Source organism: Bidens hawaiensis, unplaced genomic scaffold (genome assembly GCF_021521415.1).
Source record: "Bidens hawaiensis isolate Kalapana, Puna unplaced genomic scaffold, B.hawaiensis_p1.1 tig00008044_1, whole genome shotgun sequence".
NCBI lineage: Eukaryota > Viridiplantae > Streptophyta > Magnoliopsida > Asterales > Asteraceae > Bidens > Bidens hawaiensis.
The window spans coordinates 254120-260037 of NW_027491567.1; the positions used below are offsets into that span (position 1 = coordinate 254120).

The following is a 5918-nucleotide window of genomic DNA, read 5'->3' on the forward strand; positions in this document are numbered from 1 at the left end:
TGGAGCCGTGAATAACGTGAATAGTACTATTGTAGACCGACAAACCCCCATTCTGACGTGGTCGTGCCAATCCTTGTAAGTGCACGTTATTCGGAATGACCTGTTCTATAATCAGACGAGCTAAATGGTTGAAATGTAGTTATGAAAAGCAACTTTGGACGATTGTAAAAGATTTAGATATGTTAAGATTCTTTAGATGTAATATTGGCCTAGTGCCTAGATCTTGTATTTGATACAAGATTGTTAAGACATGAAATGTATCCTCGTTTATCAATGTATTGTGAAACCTTATTTCGTTACATCTCGTGTTTTCGCTTTAGCTGGGTGTGACAAACTGAAACCCGACAGATCTATCTGACGCCCTTTTGTTTTTGAAGCGACCACATCTAGACTCGTATACAGTTAAACGGTCGGGCCGACCTCTTATAAAAAACTGATAGTTTAGTTATGGCGGAAACCGTTTATTAAACAGTCGGTCCGACGGTTCAGAAATCTTAAAACGATGGGTTCGACGGTTTAATAAACTGACGGTCAATGGATCTATTATGTCGTACCTTCATATCTATTCCGTCAGACCTTCATATCTACTCCGTCGACCAACGGTTGTATTCTGGAAGCCTTCAAATCTATTCCGTCATGCGTTCATATCTATTTATTCGGGACCTTCGTACCTTTTATGTTTAAATTTAATAAATAATTAATAATAAAAAACAAAAATTCCAAATAATAGAAACATTATTTTATTTTAAGTGAAAATTTTAAGAGCTAAGAACAACCCATACATTTGATATAGCGTAACATAAAAAACAATCATTGCATCATGTGGCTCAATATAAGTTTGAAATATTCACACAATTATCTAAATTTTATATTAATGATAAAGGCTTACAACAACCAACAACTACGACAATTAGTTGTTTTATAATGAATTACCTTTGTAGGTTACCACTCGGTTAATGATGAAAGTTACAACTTCCAATACCGTTTGGGATCAGGTTACCACTCGGTTTCATTTGCTTCTAAAACAGTAGGCTGTTGACAGTGTCTGAACCAATCACCCGTTTGCCACGAAGTGGCGTGATTTAAGAACAAAAACGTCGACATTTTTAAGTATTTACAACAACATTCTCACTAACGGCTACAAAATATGGAATGAAGCACAAATCATGACAATGGCTGAAAATGAATATCGTCAAACAATAGGAATGAGTGTTATCCATGTTGAGGTTTTGCGTATCACCGCAAACCACCGAAATATGTAACTTTTTTTTTATTTTACGAACCACCGAATATATGGTTGTTACCCTTACCCCTTAAAATTTTCACTAAATATAAAATAATGTATAGATTATTTGGTTATCTGTTTTTTTATTATTAATTTTTTCATAAATTTAAACTTAAAGATATGAAGACCCTAAATAAATAGGTATGAAACCCTGACGAAATATAATGGCCGTCGGAATAGATTTGTTGGTTGACGGAGTAGATATGAAGGCCTGACGAAATAGATCTGCTGGTCGACAGTCTATTAAACCATTAGACCGACTATTAATTAGCGGTCGACGCCATAACTAAACGGTCGGTTTTTTTAAAAACGGTTGGGCCCGACCGTTTAAGTGTATACGTGTCTAGATGTGGTTGGTTAAAAACGGAAGCGCGCCATATAGATCTGTCGGGTATTAGTTAATCCTATTGTTTAGAAATGGACCATTTTAGGTATTTTTTATTTTGGGGCTGGTCAAGGATTGGCTTGGTAAATACTTCCTCTGTTCCGGTCAAAGTGTCTTAGTTTGAAAAACATAAAGTTTAAAGTAGATTGAATGATTACGTTTTTTGTTAATCAAATGACAATAATGCCCTTGGAAAGTGGGTCCATCATATTGTTTATTAATGATAGTTGTATGTGCTTAAGGGTAAACTTGAAAATTGGCTAATAAATTTTGAAAGTGGACATTTGTAATGGGACAAATAAAAAGAAAAATATACACTTTTAATGGGACGGAAGGAGTAAATCATTTTGGCCATTTCCCTTTTTATTTTATATTTATTATTTCTTTAAAGTTAACTTTGTGGTCTCATTAATCTAATCTAAAAACTAAGTTCTTAAAAAAAACAAGTGACGTGTGCCGTGTGGGCATATGATAATTTTTCAAATATTTCTGGATGCTAATTGCCTAATTGTATAATTCGTTCTTTCTCATTGATTTTTATAACGGCTATTACTAAGTCGCGTTGAAAACTTTATACGTGCCCAGCTAAAAGTCAAGTATGTATACAAACAATGTGCAAACACAAACTTAATCATCAAGTTCTTCAAAAATGATGGAGAACAAAAGACGCAAGCAGATTCTTATGATCACGTTACTCACTTTCGCCACCATTTGCAGCACCTCACCGGTGGATGCCAAAGAAACCGAAACATATATTGTCCAACTAAGCTCGCTCCCTGACCACATATTCGCTGCAAACGAGGATATTGAAAGCTGGTACAACACATTCTTGCCCACAACGACTACAGACTCACACGAGAAACCGCAGATGGTTTACTCGTACCGCAATGTACTCAAAGGGTTTGCAGCAAAATTGACGGCTGAGCAAGCAAGCGCGATTGAGAAACTAAATGGCGCGATATTAGCCCGACCTCAAAGGGTATTGTCTTTACATACTACTCATACTCCTAACTTCCTGGGATTGCACCAGAATTTAGGTTTCTGGAGAGATTCAAACTATGGGAAGGGAATTATTATTGGCGTACTGGACACCGGGATTACACTGAGTCATCCTTCGTTTAACGACGCAGGCATAGGCCCTCCACCAGCTAAATGGAAAGGCAAATGCGAAGTGACCGGGTGTAACAACAAACTGATTGGTGTTAGGAATTTTATTACCGGGGATAATGGTTCAGCGCTTGATGGCGGGGGACATGGAACGCATACTTCAGGTACCGCAGCTGGAAACTTTGTTGAAGGTGCTAACGTGCTTGGAAACGTCAACGGAACTGCCGCCGGGATGGCTCCACTTGCACACTTAGCGATGTATAAAGTATGTAACGAGACTCGTTGTGAAGAGAATGATATGCTAGCTGCTATGGATGCAGCGATTGAAGACGGTGTAGATGTGCTTTCTCTCTCGATTGGTGGATCATCCCTTCCTTTTTATAATGGCTTGATTGCAGTAGGTGCAGTTGCCGCGATACAAAACGGTATATTTGTTAGTTGTTCTGCAGGAAATGATGGGCCTTTCAATGCATCGTTGTCCAACGAGGCTCCATGGATTCTCACAGTTAGTGCTAGTACAGTTGATAGAAAGGTAACTGCGACAGTAAAACTTGGGAATGGGGTGTTACTAGATGGAGAATCGCTCTTCCAGCCTAAAGATTTCCATGAAACCCACTTGCCTCTTGTAAACCCTGGGAGGAGTGGTGATGCAAATGCCACATTTTATGCCCCAAGATCCTTAAACAACACCAAAGTAAACGGAAAGGTAGTGATTTGCCTAAATGGTGGTGGCATAGGAAGAGTTGCAAAAGGGCAGGCAGTAAAAGATGCAGGTGGAGCTGCTATGATCCTTAGAAATGCACGGATGCATGGGGCTACTACAAGAACAGATGTTCACGTACTCCCCACATCACATGTTAAACACAAAGATGAACTTGCAATTCTAGAATACATGAGGTCAAGTCCATCACCCGTTGCCACGATCATATTCCGGGGGACTATCATAGGAGATAAATCAGCTCCTCAAGTGGCCACTTTCTCATCAAGAGGACCTAATATAGAAAGCCCTGGAATTTTGAAACCCGACATTATTGGGCCTGGAGTAAACATTCTTGCAGCATGGCCTACCTCTGTTGATAACACAACAACCACCGCCCCATTTAACGTTATCTCAGGTACATCAATGTCTTGCCCTCATCTCAGTGGGATAGCGGCACTATTAAAAAGTTCACATCCTGATTGGACTCCTGCTGGAATCAAATCGGCTATCATGACCACCGCTGATTTGATAAACCTTAACAAGGAACCGATTCTGGATGAAAGGGAGCTTCTCGCCAGCTTGTTTGCTGTTGGGGCTGGCCATGTCAATCCATCTAGAGCTAGTGACCCTGGACTCATTTACGATATCCAAGCTGATGATTACATACCATACCTGTGTGGATTAGGATACTCAAATGTGCAAGTTAGAGCCATTGTCCAAAAGCAAGTTTCTTGCTCAAGTATATCAAGTATCCAGGAAGCAGAACTAAACTATCCTTCATTCGCAATCACACTGAGTGGTAAGGTGACAAAATCATACACTAGAACTGTGACCAATGTTGGAGATGCTAATTCATCTTATACTGTGAACATTACCACAGCACCAGGCGCGAATGTTAATGTGTCACCATCTACACTCATCTTTACGGCAGTTAACCAGAAATTGTCCTACCAAGTGACATTCCTCCCTGTAGGATCTGGTCCCACTCAGTTTGTTGAAGGGGCCCTTGAATGGAACTCCATAAAGCACTCGGTCAGAAGTCCCATTTCCATTAATTATATTTGACTAAGCATGCTGAAGACAATTACAAATCATAAAGAGCCATTGGGTGGAGTACGTAGCCACTATGAAGCTTCGCTGGGTCAAGCTTGTGTGTCTTTAAATTGTAGTTCCTGAATAAATGTAGTTTGTTTATATTTATGATTTGATTTCTTTCCGTTGCAAACCTCATGCTTATTTTAAGCATGCCAAGTGGCCAATAAAATGTAATTTGTTCGTGCCTAGTATGTGTGTGTTAAAAATCATAACACTCCAACGTAGTACTAGAGACTTAAGATTGAGAGAGAATCGTAGGGATGGGTTTTTTCGTTTAGTAAATGGGGTTAGAATAATTTCAAGTTTTGCTAACGTGACATGTAGCTAGCAGGTGACGTGGTTCTTAAGGGGATTTTATTATGAAGTTTATTTGTTTTATATTTTGTTTATTTATTTTTATCGTGTTTTAATTAAGTCGTGGTCATGTTTTAAGTCTTAAGGTATCATACATGTTTAGTGGTCAGTTAGTTATAATCGTGGATTATTGGTGCCGTGGGTAGTTTTTTTCTTTGCTTTCAGTTCTGTATTTAAGGAGATTGTTATCAATGAAAAGATTCAATTGAATCACAAATATCAGTCTTGTTTGTTTGCTTCTGATTACCCAACATATTGGTATAAAAGCAGGTTCGTGAACAAGAGTACCTTCAGTTTTCAATTCAACTTCATGGCGTCTTCATCATCAGAGGCATCTCAAAATCTCACGCCTGTGTTCAAGGGTGAGGGCTACGAGTTCTGGAGCATCCGCATGAAAACCCTACTTCGATCAAAATGGCTATGGGAGTTTGTGAATCAGGGTTTCTCTGAAGAAGACATTGATGTTGCAAGACTGGCGAAAAATACTAAAGAAGATGCAAGAGCACTGTCGTTAATCCAACAGAATGTGAACGATCGCATATTCTCTCGCATCGCCGCTGCCTCAACTGCGAAACATGCCTGGACTCTCCTGCAAACCGAGTACCAAGGTGATTTGAAAGTTCTCACGGTTAAGTTGCAGGGGCTGCGTAGGGAATTTGTAACCATTCAGATGGAGAGACGACTGAAGGTATTGCTGAATTCTTGTCAAAAGTAATGATGATTTTGAACAACAAAAGAGCCTATGGAGAGGCTTTGCCAGACTGACTTATTGTTGAAAAAGTGTTGCGGAGTTGCCGTCCAAATGGGACCGCGTGGTCATGGCAATTGAAGAGTCTAAGGACCTAACACAACTATCATTTGATTAACTCATGGGTTCACTCTAGTCCCATGAGGCTCGAGTGAATCGAGTGATTGAAGGAGTCAAGGAGGAACAGGCATTTCCAGCAGAGGTTGAAGAGAACCAGCCCACTGGTCGAGGTCGTTGTCTAGTT

General features: G+C 39.6%; 1 pseudogene; it reads left to right on the forward strand.

Moving 5' to 3' along the window:
- Window positions 1-2295: 2295 nt before the first annotated feature.
- On the forward strand, window positions 2296-4553 carry LOC143636784 (subtilisin-like protease pseudogene; annotated as a pseudogene).
- Window positions 4554-5918: the final 1365 nt, after the last annotated feature.